The 15,721-nt window shown below is 47.6% G+C and overlaps 9 non-coding genes across 9 annotated transcripts; all 9 read right to left on the bottom strand.

The window, feature by feature from the left end:
- Positions 1-609: 609 nt before the first annotated feature.
- Positions 610-773, bottom strand: LOC140562999 (U1 spliceosomal RNA). The gene has a single exon (XR_011980237.1). It is a non-coding gene; the product is annotated as a U1 spliceosomal RNA (small nuclear RNA).
- Positions 774-2,430: 1,657 nt separating this feature from the next.
- LOC140563101 (U1 spliceosomal RNA) lies at positions 2,431-2,594 on the bottom strand. The gene has a single exon (XR_011980336.1). It is a non-coding gene; the product is annotated as a U1 spliceosomal RNA (small nuclear RNA).
- A 1,659-nt stretch (positions 2,595-4,253) lies between these two features.
- LOC140563049 (U1 spliceosomal RNA) lies at positions 4,254-4,417 on the bottom strand. Its single transcript, XR_011980287.1, has one exon. It is a non-coding gene; the product is annotated as a U1 spliceosomal RNA (small nuclear RNA).
- Positions 4,418-6,076: 1,659 nt separating this feature from the next.
- Positions 6,077-6,240, bottom strand: LOC140563102 (U1 spliceosomal RNA). Its single transcript, XR_011980337.1, has one exon. It is a non-coding gene; the product is annotated as a U1 spliceosomal RNA (small nuclear RNA).
- Positions 6,241-7,899: 1,659 nt separating this feature from the next.
- Positions 7,900-8,063, bottom strand: LOC140563066 (U1 spliceosomal RNA). The gene has a single exon (XR_011980303.1). It is a non-coding gene; the product is annotated as a U1 spliceosomal RNA (small nuclear RNA).
- A 1,651-nt stretch (positions 8,064-9,714) lies between these two features.
- On the bottom strand, positions 9,715-9,878 carry LOC140563000 (U1 spliceosomal RNA). The gene has a single exon (XR_011980238.1). It is a non-coding gene; the product is annotated as a U1 spliceosomal RNA (small nuclear RNA).
- A 1,654-nt stretch (positions 9,879-11,532) lies between these two features.
- Positions 11,533-11,696, bottom strand: LOC140563001 (U1 spliceosomal RNA). Its single transcript, XR_011980239.1, has one exon. It is a non-coding gene; the product is annotated as a U1 spliceosomal RNA (small nuclear RNA).
- A 1,647-nt stretch (positions 11,697-13,343) lies between these two features.
- Positions 13,344-13,507, bottom strand: LOC140563118 (U1 spliceosomal RNA). Its single transcript, XR_011980352.1, has one exon. It is a non-coding gene; the product is annotated as a U1 spliceosomal RNA (small nuclear RNA).
- Positions 13,508-15,166: 1,659 nt separating this feature from the next.
- LOC140563084 (U1 spliceosomal RNA) lies at positions 15,167-15,330 on the bottom strand. The gene has a single exon (XR_011980319.1). It is a non-coding gene; the product is annotated as a U1 spliceosomal RNA (small nuclear RNA).
- Positions 15,331-15,721: the final 391 nt, after the last annotated feature.

Below are 15,721 nucleotides of genomic sequence, written 5' to 3' on the forward strand. Positions count from 1 at the left end.
ATGCATTTTGGAAAGGGCTCCTGTGGGCCGACCAGTCTTGTATCTCCATTCTATGCGTTCCTGTGAAATGTCCCGCTGTCTTGTGTTGCTGCATGGGCTTGAAGAACGACGTCTCGTTTCAATGTCAACAAGTTACAGTGAAGAACGACAATAAAAGCACTTGACCTGACGTAATATTCAGCCTTATTGTGAGAAATGACATCCCAATGTGTCCCAATATTCTTGTCTGAGCAGATGGTGGATATGGCCAGTGCTTCCACAACACTCACTGCTCACATGTCCGTTGTAAGGACAGCGTAATCAGGGCTGCTTGAATGGATTGAGTGTAGCGACTAAAAGAGGGTGTAGAAACGTTTTGTAGGAATTGATGTCTTTTTTGCTTCTTTCTAAAGCTTCAGATCTTTTCCCATTTTGGAAGGTGCCACGTGTGGATCCTGAAGTCAGTTCCGACTTGTCAAGCACGTACGAAGTAAAGACACGTGAAGAGAGCCGCTTGAAGCAGCTGGGTTATGACACCAGCTACCCCCCCGCAGGAGTCACAGCACGCAAAAGCAATTTGACGTCCCAAGGACTGTTTTGTAAGAGCAATCTATCGTTAGACGAGAAAATCAGGGGAGAGCGCGAACGCAGTCCCCCACTACCAGAAATTATGCAGTCGAGATTCCCACATTTGGGGAATTCGCAGGGGTCAGCACAACCGGAGTGCAATGGTTGAGCCTCACCCTGGGTGAACCACCTTCTTGATCATGGTATCTCCCCTGCCAGGTAAGTATGAGTTCTTCACACACTGGGGAGTGGGACCACCACTGGCTGTCCTCTTCACTGAGACGGTAAAGACTACATGCGTTACACCACCCAGACACTGAAATAAAACACTGCAACAAAGACCCTACATACACACACACACACACACACACACAAACAAAGACATCACCAACAAATGCATTGGTGTGCTGCCTCACAAAACGCTTTACTTTGCCATGTTTCCGAAAACCACAACACTTCCCATGATGCACTGCTTCTGAGTGCGTACAATGCTGCTCACCAGAGGGGGCTGCTCCACCAATTCTCTCCCTCCTACAAGGCCCAGGACAGGGGCTCAGTCCTGAACAACTCCCACAAGCAACAGTTATCATTAGCTAATTCAACAAACATCCTCATGCCCTGCTTCAGGTGGGTCACAGTAGGGGTGGACAATAGGACAATATCTTATCCATATCATGATCAACTCAACTATTGCATCTTTCATTACAAACAGTGCGTACTTACAGTCCCGTGCAAAACTTTAGGCAACCCTGGTCAAACGGTCTGTTAGCAAACATTTTTAGCAAGAGACAGTGTAGGATTTTTGTTCTGCACAACATTAGAGTGGAAAGAGGAAAGGAGCACCACGCAACAAAGATGGGCTCCCCAAGAGATTTCAGCTCTCGGATAACTTTTCTCAAGATCTCAGGCCTTAATTAGTTTCTTGGGGCTGTGGCTTGTTCACAGTCTTCGTCAGGAAAGCCCAGCTGACGCAAATGTCAAAGCTTTCTAAAAAGGGATTTCTCAAAGCTTAGCACTGCCGGCCAGCAGCCAGAGGCTCCTCTAATCAGCTACCTAGCACTACGAAAAGTTCAACAACCGCCCACCTCAAAGCAGGAGAAGGCTATAGGAAAAGCGTTTTAAGGTAGCCGCTTCCTCAGCACGTAACGTTGTTGAGAAATGGCAGTCAAAAGGAAGGGCCGAGGCCAAAGGCCAACTTGAGGTCCCTCTTGGAGTAAAGATTTAGCAGGCTCTGGAGTGATGGTGGACTGTTCCACAGTCTAAACAATGAGCCTGATGCATTTTGGAAAGGGCTCCTGTGGGCCGACCAGTCTTGTATCTCCATTCTATGCGTTCCTGTGAAATGTCCCGCTGTCTTGTGTTGCTGCATGGGCTTGAAGAACGACGTCTCGTTTCAATGTCAACAAGTTACAGTGAAGAACGACAATAAAAGCACTTGACCTGACGTAATATTCAGCCTTATTGTGAGAAATGACATCCCAATGTGTCCCAATATTCTTGTCTGAGCAGATGGTGGATATGGCCAGTGCTTCCACAACACTCACTGCTCACATGTCCGTTGTAAGGACAGCGTAATCAGGGCTGCTTGAATGGATTGAGTGTAGCGACTAAAAGAGGGTGTAGAAACGTTTTGTAGGAATTGATGTCTTTTTTGCTTCTTTCTAAAGCTTCAGATCTTTTCCCATTTTGGAAGGTGCCACGTGTGGATCCTGAAGTCAGTTCCGACTTGTCAAGCACGTACGAAGTAAAGACACGTGAAGAGAGCCGCTTGAAGCAGCTGGGTTATGACACCAGCTACCCCCCCGCAGGAGTCACAGCACGCAAAAGCAATTTGATGTCCCAAGGACTGTTTTGTAAGAGCAATCTATCGTTAGACGAGAAAATCAGGGGAGAGCGCGAACGCAGTCCCCCACTACCAGAAATTATGCAGTTGAGATTCCCACATTTGGGGAATTCGCAGGGGTCAGCACAACCGGAGTGCAATGGTTGAGCCTCACCCTGGGTGAACCACCTTCTTGATCATGGTATCTCCCCTGCCAGGTAAGTATGAGTTCTTCACACACTGGGGAGTGGGACCACCACTGGCTGTCCTCTTCACTGAGACGGTAAAGACTACATGCGTTACACCACCCAGACACTGAAATAAAACACTGCAACAAAGACCCTACATACACACACACACACACACACACACACAAACAAAGACATCACCAACAAATGCATTGGTGTGCTGCCTCACAAAACGCTTTACTTTGCCATGTTTCCGAAAACCACAACACTTCCCATGATGCACTGCTTCTGAGTGCGTACAATGCTGCTCACCAGAGGGGGCTGCTCCACCAATTCTCTCCCTCCTACAAGGCCCAGGACAGGGGCTCAGTCCTGAACAACTCCCACAAGCAACAGTTATCATTAGCTAATTCAACAAACATCCTCATGCCCTGCTTCAGGTGGGTCACAGTAGGGGTGGACAATAGGACAATATCTTATCCATATCATGATCAACTCAACTATTGCATCTTTCATTACAAACAGTGCGTACTTACAGTCCCGTGCAAAACTTTAGGCAACCCTGGTCAAACGGTCTGTTAGCAAACATTTTTAGCAAGAGACAGTGTAGGATTTTTGTTCTGCACAACATTAGAGTGGAAAGAGGAAAGGAGCACCACGCAACAAAGATGGGCTCCCCAAGAGATTTCAGCTCTCGGATAACTTTTCTCAAGATCTCAGGCCTTAATTAGTTTCTTGGGGCTGTGGCTTGTTCACAGTCTTCGTCAGGAAAGCCCAGCTGACGCAAATGTCAAAGCTTTCTAAAAAGGGATTTCTCAAAGCTTAGCACTGCCGGCCAGCAGCCAGAGGCTCCTCTAATCAGCTACCTAGCACTACGAAAAGTTCAACAACCGCCCACCTCAAAGCAGGAGAAGGCTATAGGAAAAGCGTTTTAAGGTAGCCGCTTCCTCAGCACGTAACGTTGTTGAGAAATGGCAGTCAAAAGGAAGGGCCGAGGCCAAAGGCCAACTTGAGGTCCCTCTTGGAGTAAAGATTTAGCAGGCTCTGGAGTGATGGTGGACTGTTCCACAGTCTAAACAATGAGCCTGATGCATTTTGGAAAGGGCTCCTGTGGGCCGACCAGTCTTGTATCTCCATTCTATGCGTTCCTGTGAAATGTCCCGCTGTCTTGTGTTGCTGCATGGGCTTGAAGAACGACGTCTCGTTTCAATGTCAACAAGTTACAGTGAAGAACGACAATAAAAGCACTTGACCTGACGTAATATTCAGCCTTATTGTGAGAAATGACATCCCAATGTGTCCCAATATTCTTGTCTGAGCAGATGGTGGATATGGCCAGTGCTTCCACAACACTCACTGCTCACATGTCCGTTGTAAGGACAGCGTAATCAGGGCTGCTTGAATGGATTGAGTGTAGCGACTAAAAGAGGGTGTAGAAACGTTTTGTAGGAATTGATGTCTTTTTTGCTTCTTTCTAAAGCTTCAGATCTTTTCCCATTTTGGAAGGTGCCACGTGTGGATCCTGAAGTCAGTTCCGACTTGTCAAGCACGTACGAAGTAAAGACACGTGAAGAGAGCCGCTTGAAGCAGCTGGGTTATGACACCAGCTACCCCCCCGCAGGAGTCACAGCACGCAAAAGCAATTTGACGTCCCAAGGACTGTTTTGTAAGAGCAATCTATCGTTAGACGAGAAAATCAGGGGAGAGCGCGAACGCAGTCCCCCACTACCAGAAATTATGCAGTCGAGATTCCCACATTTGGGGAATTCGCAGGGGTCAGCACAACCAGAGTGCAATGGTTGAGCCTCACCCTGGGTGAACCACCTTCTTGATCATGGTATCTCCCCTGCCAGGTAAGTATGAGTTCTTCACACACTGGAGAGTGGGACCACCACTGGCTGTCCTCTTCACTGAGACGGTAAAGACTACATGCGTTACACCACCCAGACACTGAAATAAAACACTGCAACAAAGACCCTACATACACACACACACACACACACACACACAAACAAAGACATCACCAACAAATGCATTGGTGTGCTGCCTCACAAAACGCTTTACTTTGCCATGTTTCCGAAAACCACAACACTTCCCATGATGCACTGCTTCTGAGTGCGTACAATGCTGCTCACCAGAGGGGGCTGCTCCACCAATTCTCTCCCTCCTACAAGGCCCAGGACAGGGGCTCAGTCCTGAACAACTCCCACAAGCAACAGTTATCATTAGCTAATTCAACAAACATCCTCATGCCCTGCTTCAGGTGGGTCACAGTAGGGGTGGACAATAGGACAATATCTTATCCATATCATGATCAACTCAACTATTGCATCTTTCATTACAAACAGTGCGTACTTACAGTCCCGTGCAAAACTTTAGGCAACCCTGGTCAAACGGTCTGTTAGCAAACATTTTTAGCAAGAGACAGTGTAGGATTTTTGTTCTGCACAACATTAGAGTGGAAAGAGGAAAGGAGCACCACGCAACAAAGATGGGCTCCCCAAGAGATTTCAGCTCTCGGATAACTTTTCTCAAGATCTCAGGCCTTAATTAGTTTCTTGGGGCTGTGGCTTGTTCACAGTCTTCGTCAGGAAAGCCCAGCTGACGCAAATGTCAAAGCTTTCTAAAAAGGGATTTCTCAAAGCTTAGCACTGCCGGCCAGCAGCCAGAGGCTCCTCTAATCAGCTACCTAGCACTACGAAAAGTTCAACAACCGCCCACCTCAAAGCAGGAGAAGGCTATAGGAAAAGCGTTTTAAGGTAGCCGCTTCCTCAGCACGTAACGTTGTTGAGAAATGGCAGTCAAAAGGAAGGGCCGAGGCCAAAGGCCAACTTGAGGTCCCTCTTGGAGTAAAGATTTAGCAGGCTCTGGAGTGATGGTGGACTGTTCCACAGTCTAAACAATGAGCCTGATGCATTTTGGAAAGGGCTCCTGTGGGCCGACCAGTCTTGTATCTCCATTCTATGCGTTCCTGTGAAATGTCCCGCTGTCTTGTGTTGCTGCATGGGCTTGAAGAACGACGTCTCGTTTCAATGTCAACAAGTTACAGTGAAGAACGACAATAAAAGCACTTGACCTGACGTAATATTCAGCCTTATTGTGAGAAATGACATCCCAATGTGTCCCAATATTCTTGTCTGAGCAGATGGTGGATATGGCCAGTGCTTCCACAACACTCACTGCTCACATGTCCGTTGTAAGGACAGCGTAATCAGGGCTGCTTGAATGGATTGAGTGTAGCGACTAAAAGAGGGTGTAGAAACGTTTTGTAGGAATTGATGTCTTTTTTGCTTCTTTCTAAAGCTTCAGATCTTTTCCCATTTTGGAAGGTGCCACGTGTGGATCCTGAAGTCAGTTCCGACTTGTCAAGCACGTACGAAGTAAAGACACGTGAAGAGAGCCGCTTGAAGCAGCTGGGTTATGACACCAGCTACCCCCCCGCAGGAGTCACAGCACGCAAAAGCAATTTGACGTCCCCAGGACTGTTTTGTAAGAGCAATCTATCGTTAGACGAGAAAATCAGGGGAGAGCGCGAACGCAGTCCCCCACTACCAGAAATTATGCAGTTGAGATTCCCACATTTGGGGAATTCGCAGGGGTCAGCACAACCGGAGTGCAATGGTTGAGCCTCACCCTGGGTGAACCACCTTCTTGATCATGGTATCTCCCCTGCCAGGTAAGTATGAGCTCTTCACACACTGGAGAGTGGGACCACCACTGGCTGTCCTCTTCACTGAGACGGTAAAGACTACATGCGTTACACCACCCAGACACTGAAATAAAACACTGCAACAAAGACCCTACATACACACACACACACACACACACACACAAACAAAGACATCACCAACAAATGCATTGGTGTGCTGCCTCACAAAACGCTTTACTTTGCCATGTTTCCGAAAACCACAACACTTCCCATGATGCACTGCTTCTGAGTGCGTACAATGCTGCTCACCAGAGGGGGCTGCTCCACCAATTCTCTCCCTCCTACAAGGCCCAGGACAGGGGCTCAGTCCTGAACAACTCCCACAAGCAACAGTTATCATTAGCTAATTCAACAAACATCCTCATGCCCTGCTTCAGGTGGGTCACAGTAGGGGTGGACAATAGGACAATATCTTATCCATATCATGATCAACTCAACTATTGCATCTTTCATTACAAACAGTGCGTACTTACAGTCCCGTGCAAAACTTTAGGCAACCCTGGTCAAACGGTCTGTTAGCAAACATTTTTAGCAAGAGACAGTGTAGGATTTTTGTTCTGCACAACATTAGAGTGGAAAGAGGAAAGGAGCACCACGCAACAAAGATGGGCTCCCCAAGAGATTTCAGCTCTCGGATAACTTTTCTCAAGATCTCAGGCCTTAATTAGTTTCTTGGGGCTGTGGCTTGTTCACAGTCTTCGTCAGGAAAGCCCAGCTGACGCAAATGTCAAAGCTTTCTAAAAAGGGATTTCTCAAAGCTTAGCACTGCCGGCCAGCAGCCAGAGGCTCCTCTAATCAGCTACCTAGCACTACGAAAAGTTCAACAACCGCCCACCTCAAAGCAGGAGAAGGCTATAGGAAAAGCGTTTTAAGGTAGCCGCTTCCTCAGCACGTAACGTTGTTGAGAAATGGCAGTCAAAAGGAAGGGCCGAGGCCAAAGGCCAACTTGAGGTCCCTCTTGGAGTAAAGATTTAGCAGGCTCTGGAGTGATGGTGGACTGTTCCACAGTCTAAACAATGAGCCTGATGCATTTTGGAAAGGGCTCCTGTGGGCCGACCAGTCTTGTATCTCCATTCTATGCGTTCCTGTGAAATGTCCCGCTGTCTTGTGTTGCTGCATGGGCTTGAAGAACGACGTCTCGTTTCAATGTCAACAAGTTACAGTGAAGAACGACAATAAAAGCACTTGACCTGACGTAATATTCAGCCTTATTGTGAGAAATGACATCCCAATGTGTCCCAATATTCTTGTCTGAGCAGATGGTGGATATGGCCAGTGCTTCCACAACACTCACTGCTCACATGTCCGTTGTAAGGACAGCGTAATCAGGGCTGCTTGAATGGATTGAGTGTAGCGACTAAAAGAGGGTGTAGAAACGTTTTGTAGGAATTGATGTCTTTTTTGCTTCTTTCTAAAGCTTCAGATCTTTTCCCATTTTGGAAGGTGCCACGTGTGGATCCTGAAGTCAGTTCCGACTTGTCAAGCACGTAAGAAGTAAAGACACGTGAAGAGAGCCACTTGAAGCAGCTGGGTTATGACACCAGCTACCCCCCCGCAGGAGTCACAGCACGCAAAAGCAATTTGACGTCCCAAGGACTGTTTTGTAAGAGCAATCTATCGTTAGACGAAAAAATAAGGGGAGAGCGCGAACGCAGTCCCCCACTACCAGAAATTATGCAGTCGAGATTCCCACATTTGGGGAATTCGCAGGGGTCAGCACAACCGGAGTGCAATGGTTGAGCCTCACCCTGAGTGAACCACCTTCTTGATCATGGTATCTCCCCTGCCAGGTAAGTATGAGTTCTTCACACACTGGGGAGTGGGACCACCACTGGCTGTCCTCTTCACTGAGACGGTAAAGACTACATGCGTTACACCACCCAGACACTGAAATAAAACACTGCAACAAAGACCCTACATACACACACACACACACACAAACAAAGACATCACCAACAAATGCATTGGTGTGCTGCCTCACAAAACGCTTTACTTTGCCATGTTTCCGAAAACCACAACACTTCCCATGATGCACTGCTTCTGAGTGCGTACAATGCTGCTCACCAGAGGGGGCTGCTCCACCAATTCTCTCCCTCCTACAAGGCCCAGGACAGGGGCTCAGTCCTGAACAACTCCCACAAGCAACAGTTATCATTAGCTAATTCAACAAACATCCTCATGCCCTGCTTCAGGTGGGTCACAGTAGGGGTGGACAATAGGACAATATCTTATCCATATCATGATCAACTCAACTATTGCATCTTTCATTACAAACAGTGCGTACTTACAGTCCCGTGCAAAACTTTAGGCAACCCTGGTCAAACGGTCTGTTAGCAAACATTTTTAGCAAGAGACAGTGTAGGATTTTTGTTCTGCACAACATTAGAGTGGAAAGAGGAAAGGAGCACCACGCAACAAAGATGGGCTCCCCAAGAGATTTCAGCTCTCGGATAACTTTTCTCAAGATCTCAGGCCTTAATTAGTTTCTTGGGGCTGTGGCTTGTTCACAGTCTTCGTCAGGAAAGCCCAGCTGACGCAAATGTCAAAGCTTTCTAAAAAGGGATTTCTCAAAGCTTAGCACTGCCGGCCAGCAGCCAGAGGCTCCTCTAATCAGCTACCTAGCACTACGAAAAGTTCAACAACCGCCCACCTCAAAGCAGGAGAAGGCTATAGGAAAAGCGTTTTAAGGTAGCCGCTTCCTCAGCACGTAACGTTGTTGAGAAATGGCAGTCAAAAGGAAGGGCCGAGGCCAAAGGCCAACTTGAGGTCCCTCTTGGAGTAAAGATTTAGCAGGCTCTGGAGTGATGGTGGACTGTTCCACAGTCTAAACAATGAGCCTGATGCATTTTGGAAAGGGCTCCTGTGGGCCGACCAGTCTTGTATCTCCATTCTATGCGTTCCTGTGAAATGTCCCGCTGTCTTGTGTTGCTGCATGGGCTTGAAGAACGACGTCTCGTTTCAATGTCAACAAGTTACAGTGAAGAACGACAATAAAAGCACTTGACCTGACGTGATATTCAGCCTTATTGTGAGAAATGACATCCCAATGTGTCCCAATATTCTTGTCTGAGCAGATGGTGGATATGGCCAGTGCTTCCACAACACTCACTGCTCACATGTCCGTTGTAAGGACAGCGTAATCAGGGCTGCTTGAATGGATTGAGTGTAGCGACTAAAAGAGGGTGTAGAAACGTTTTGTAGGAATTGATGTCTTTTTTGCTTCTTTCTAAAGCTTCAGATCTTTTCCCATTTTGGAAGGTGCCACGTGTGGATCCTGAAGTCAGTTCCGACTTGTCAAGCACGTAAGAAGTAAAGACACGTGAAGAGAGCCACTTGAAGCAGCTGGGTTATGACACCAGCTACCCCCCCGCAGGAGTCACAGCACGCAAAAGCAATTTGACGTCCCAAGGACTGTTTTGTAAGAGCAATCTATCGTTAGACGAAAAAATCAGGGGAGAGCGCGAACGCAGTCCCCCACTACCAGAAATTATGCAGTCGAGATTCCCACATTTGGGGAATTCGCAGGGGTCAGCACAACCGGAGTGCAATGGTTGAGCCTCACCCTGGGTGAACCACCTTCTTGATCATGGTATCTCCCCTGCCAGGTAAGTATGAGTTCTTCACACACTGGGGAGTGGGACCACCACTGGCTGTCCTCTTCACTGAGACGGTAAAGACTACATGCGTTACACCACCCAGACACTGAAATAAAACACTGCAACAAAGACCCTACATACACACACACACACACACAAACAAAGACATCACCAACAAATGCATTGGTGTGCTGCCTCACAAAACGCTTTACTTTGCCATGTTTCCGAAAACCACAACACTTCCCATGATGCACTGCTTCTGAGTGCGTACAATGCTGCTCACCAGAGGGGGCTGCTCCACCAATTCTCTCCCTCCTACAAGGCCCAGGACAGGGGCTCAGTCCTGAACAACTCCCACAAGCAACAGTTATCATTAGCTAATTCAACAAACATCCTCATGCCCTGCTTCAGGTGGGTCACAGTAGGGGTGGACAATAGGACAATATCTTATCCATATCATGATCAACTCAACTATTGCATCTTTCATTACAAACAGTGCGTACTTACAGTCCCGTGCAAAACTTTAGGCAACCCTGGTCAAACGGTCTGTTAGCAAACATTTTTAGCAAGAGACAGTGTAGGATTTTTGTTCTGCACAACATTAGAGTGGAAAGAGGAAAGGAGCACCACGCAACAAAGATGGGCTCCCCAAGAGATTTCAGCTCTCGGATAACTTTTCTCAAGATCTCAGGCCTTAATTAGTTTCTTGGGGCTGTGGCTTGTTCACAGTCTTCGTCAGGAAAGCCCAGCTGACGCAAATGTCAAAGCTTTCTAAAAAGGGATTTCTCAAAGCTTAGCACTGCCGGCCAGCAGCCAGAGGCTCCTCTAATCAGCTACCTAGCACTACGAAAAAGTTCAACAACCGCCCACCTCAAAGCAGGAGAAGGCTATAGGAAAAGCGTTTTAAGGTAGCCGCTTCCTCAGCACGTAACGTTGTTGAGAAATGGCAGTCAAAAGGAAGGGCCGAGGCCAAAGGCCAACTTGAGGTCCCTCTTGGAGTAAAGATTTAGCAGGCTCTGGAGTGATGGTGGACTGTTCCACAGTCTAAACAATGAGCCTGATGCATTTTGGAAAGGGCTCCTGTGGGCCGACCAGTCTTGTATCTCCATTCTATGCGTTCCTGTGAAATGTCCCGCTGTCTTGTGTTGCTGCATGGGCTTGAAGAACGACGTCTCGTTTCAATGTCAACAAGTTACAGTGAAGAACGACAATAAAAGCACTTGACCTGACGTAATATTCAGCCTTATTGTGAGAAATGACATCCCAATGTGTCCCAATATTCTTGTCTGAGCAGATGGTGGATATGGCCAGTGCTTCCACAACACTCACTGCTCACATGTCCGTTGTAAGGACAGCGTAATCAGGGCTGCTTGAATGGATTGAGTGTAGCGACTAAAAGAGGGTGTAGAAACGTTTTGTAGGAATTGATGTCTTTTTTGCTTCTTTCTAAAGCTTCAGATCTTTTCCCATTTTGGAAGGTGCCACGTGTGGATCCTGAAGTCAGTTCCGACTTGTCAAGCACGTAAGAAGTAAAGACACGTGAAGAGAGCCACTTGAAGCAGCTGGGTTATGACACCAGCTACCCCCCCCCGCAGGAGTCACAGCACGCAAAAGCAATTTGACGTCCCAAGGACTGTTTTGTAAGAGCAATCTATCGTTAGACGAAAAAATCAGGGGAGAGCGCGAACGCAGTCCCCCACTACCAGAAATTATGCAGTCGAGATTCCCACATTTGGGGAATTCGCAGGGGTCAGCACAACCGGAGTGCAATGGTTGAGCCTCACCCTGGGTGAACCACCTTCTTGATCATGGTATCTCCCCTGCCAGGTAAGTATGAGTTCTTCACACACTGGGGAGTGGGACCACCACTGGCTGTCCTCTTCACTGAGACGGTAAAGACTACATGCGTTACACCACCCAGACACTGAAATAAAACACTGCAACAAAGACCCTACATACACACACACACACAAACAAAGACATCACCAACAAATGCATTGGTGTGCTGCCTCACAAAACGCTTTACTTTGCCATGTTTCCGAAAACCACAACACTTCCCATGATGCACTGCTTCTGAGTGCGTACAATGCTGCTCACCAGAGGGGGCTGCTCCACCAATTCTCTCCCTCCTACAAGGCCCAGGACAGGGGCTCAGTCCTGAACAACTCCCACAAGCAACAGTTATCATTAGCTAATTCAACAAACATCCTCATGCCCTGCTTCAGGTGGGTCACAGTAGGGGTGGACAATAGGACAATATCTTATCCATATCATGATCAACTCAACTATTGCATCTTTCATTACAAACAGTGCGTACTTACAGTCCCGTGCAAAACTTTAGGCAACCCTGGTCAAACGGTCTGTTAGCAAACATTTTTAGCAAGAGACAGTGTAGGATTTTTGTTCTGCACAACATTAGAGTGGAAAGAGGAAAGGAGCACCACGCAACAAAGATGGGCTCCCCAAGAGATTTCAGCTCTCGGATAACTTTTCTCAAGATCTCAGGCCTTAATTAGTTTCTTGGGGCTGTGGCTTGTTCACAGTCTTCGTCAGGAAAGCCCAGCTGACGCAAATGTCAAAGCTTTCTAAAAAGGGATTTCTCAAAGCTTAGCACTGCCGGCCAGCAGCCAGAGGCTCCTCTAATCAGCTACCTAGCACTACGAAAAGTTCAACAACCGCCCACCTCAAAGCAGGAGAAGGCTATAGGAAAAGCGTTTTAAGGTAGCCGCTTCCTCAGCACGTAACGTTGTTGAGAAATGGCAGTCAAAAGGAAGGGCCGAGGCCAAAGGCCAACTTGAGGTCCCTCTTGGAGTAAAGATTTAGCAGGCTCTGGAGTGATGGTGGACTGTTCCACAGTCTAAACAATGAGCCTGATGCATTTTGGAAAGGGCTCCTGTGGGCCGACCAGTCTTGTATCTCCATTCTATGCGTTCCTGTGAAATGTCCCGCTGTCTTGTGTTGCTGCATGGGCTTGAAGAACGACGTCTCGTTTCAATGTCAACAAGTTACAGTGAAGAACGACAATAAAAGCACTTGACCTGACGTAATATTCAGCCTTATTGTGAGAAATGACATCCCAATGTGTCCCAATATTCTTGTCTGAGCAGATGGTGGATATGGCCAGTGCTTCCACAACACTCACTGCTCACATGTCCGTTGTAAGGACAGCGTAATCAGGGCTGCTTGAATGGATTGAGTGTAGCGACTAAAAGAGGGTGTAGAAACGTTTTGTAGGAATTGATGTCTTTTTTGCTTCTTTCTAAAGCTTCAGATCTTTTCCCATTTTGGAAGGTGCCACGTGTGGATCCTGAAGTCAGTTCCGACTTGTCAAGCACGTACGAAGTAAAGACACGTGAAGAGAGCCGCTTGAAGCAGCTGGGTTATGACACCAGCTACCCCCCCGCAGGAGTCACAGCACGCAAAAGCAATTTGACGTCCCCAGGACTGTTTTGTAAGAGCAATCTATCGTTAGACGAGAAAATCAGGGGAGAGCGCGAACGCAGTCCCCCACTACCAGAAATTATGCAGTTGAGATTCCCACATTTGGGGAATTCGCAAGGGTCAGCACAACCGGAGTGCAATGGTTGAGCCTCACCCTGGGTGAACCACCTTCTTGATCATGGTATCTCCCCTGCCAGGTAAGTATAAGCTCTTCACACACTGGAGAGTGGGACCACCACTGGCTGTCCTCTTCACTGAGACGGTAAAGACTACATGCGTTACACCACCCAGACACTGAAATAAAACACTGCAACAAAGACCCTACATACACACACACACACACACACACACACAAACAAAGACATCACCAACAAATGCATTGGTGTGCTGCCTCACAAAACGCTTTACTTTGCCATGTTTCCGAAAACCACAACACTTCCCATGATGCACTGCTTCTGAGTGCGTACAATGCTGCTCACCAGAGGGGGCTGCTCCACCAATTCTCTCCCTCCTACAAGGCCCAGGACAGGGGCTCAGTCCTGAACAACTCCCACAAGCAACAGTTATCATTAGCTAATTCAACAAACATCCTCATGCCCTGCTTCAGGTGGGTCACAGTAGGGGTGGACAATAGGACAATATCTTATCCATATCATGATCAACTCAACTATTGCATCTTTCATTACAAACAGTGCGTACTTACAGTCCCGTGCAAAACTTTAGGCAACCCTGGTCAAACGGTCTGTTAGCAAACATTTTTAGCAAGAGACAGTGTAGGATTTTTGTTCTGCACAACATTAGAGTGGAAAGAGGAAAGGAGCACCACGCAACAAAGATGGGCTCCCCAAGAGATTTCAGCTCTCGGATAACTTTTCTCAAGATCTCAGGCCTTAATTAGTTTCTTGGGGCTGTGGCTTGTTCACAGTCTTCGTCAGGAAAGCCCAGCTGACGCAAATGTCAAAGCTTTCTAAAAAGGGATTTCTCAAAGCTTAGCACTGCCGGCCAGCAGCCAGAGGCTCCTCTAATCAGCTACCTAGCACTACGAAAAGTTCAACAACCGCCCACCTCAAAGCAGGAGAAGGCTATAGGAAAAGCGTTTTAAGGTAGCCGCTTCCTCAGCACGTAACGTTGTTGAGAAATGGCAGTCAAAAGGAAGGGCCGAGGCCAAAGGCCAACTTGAGGTCCCTCTTGGAGTAAAGATTTAGCAGGCTCTGGAGTGATGGTGGACTGTTCCACAGTCTAAACAATGAGCCTGATGCATTTTGGAAAGGGCTCCTGTGGGCCGACCAGTCTTGTATCTCCATTCTATGCGTTCCTGTGAAATGTCCCGCTGTCTTGTGTTGCTGCATGGGCTTGAAGAACGACGTCTCGTTTCAATGTCAACAAGTTACAGTGAAGAACGACAATAAAAGCACTTGACCTGACGTAATATTCAGCCTTATTGTGAGCAATGACATCCCAATGTGTCCCAATATTCTTGTCTGAGCAGATGGTGGATATGGCCAGTGCTTCCACAACACTCACTGCTCACATGTCCGTTGTAAGGACAGCGTAATCAGGGCTGCTTGAATGGATTGAGTGTAGCGACTAAAAGAGGGTGTAGAAACGTTTTGTAGGAATTGATGTCTTTTTTGCTTCTTTCTAAAGCTTCAGATCTTTTCCCATTTTGGAAGGTGCCACGTGTGGATCCTGAAGTCAGTTCCGACTTGTCAAGCACGTACGAAGTAAAGACACGTGAAGAGAGCCGCTTGAAGCAGCTGGGTTATGACACCAGCTACCCCCCTGCAGGAGTCACAGCACGCAAAAGCAATTTGAAGTCCCAAGGACTGTTTTGTAAGAGCAATCTATCGTTAGACGAGAAAATCAGGGGAGAGCACGAACGCAGTCCCCCACTACCAGAAATTATGCAGTCGAGATTCCCACATTTGGGGAATTCGCAGGGGTCAGCACAACCGGAGTGCAATGGTTGAGCCTCACCCTGGGTGAACCACCTTCTTGATCATGGTATCTCCCCTGCCAGGTAAGTATGAGTTCTTCACACACTGGGGAGTGGGACCACCACTGGCTGTCCTCTTCACTGAGACGGTAAAGACTACATGCGTTACACCACCCAGACACTGAAATAAAACACTGCAACAAAGACCCTACATACACACACACACACAAAGACATCACCAACAAATGCATTGGTGTGCTGCCTCACAAAACGCTTTACTTTGCCATGTTTCCGAAAACCACAACACTTCCCATGATGCACTGCTTCTGAGTGCGTACAATGCTGCTCACCAGAGGGGGCTGCTCCACCAATTCTCTCCCTCCTACAAGGCCCAGGACAGGGGCTCAGTCCTGAACAACTCCCACAAGCAACAGTTATCATTAGCTAATTCAACAAACATCCTCATGCCCTGCTTCAGGTGGG

Source organism: Salminus brasiliensis, chromosome 9 (assembly GCF_030463535.1).
Source record: "Salminus brasiliensis chromosome 9, fSalBra1.hap2, whole genome shotgun sequence".
NCBI classification, from domain to species: domain Eukaryota; kingdom Metazoa; phylum Chordata; class Actinopteri; order Characiformes; family Bryconidae; genus Salminus; species Salminus brasiliensis.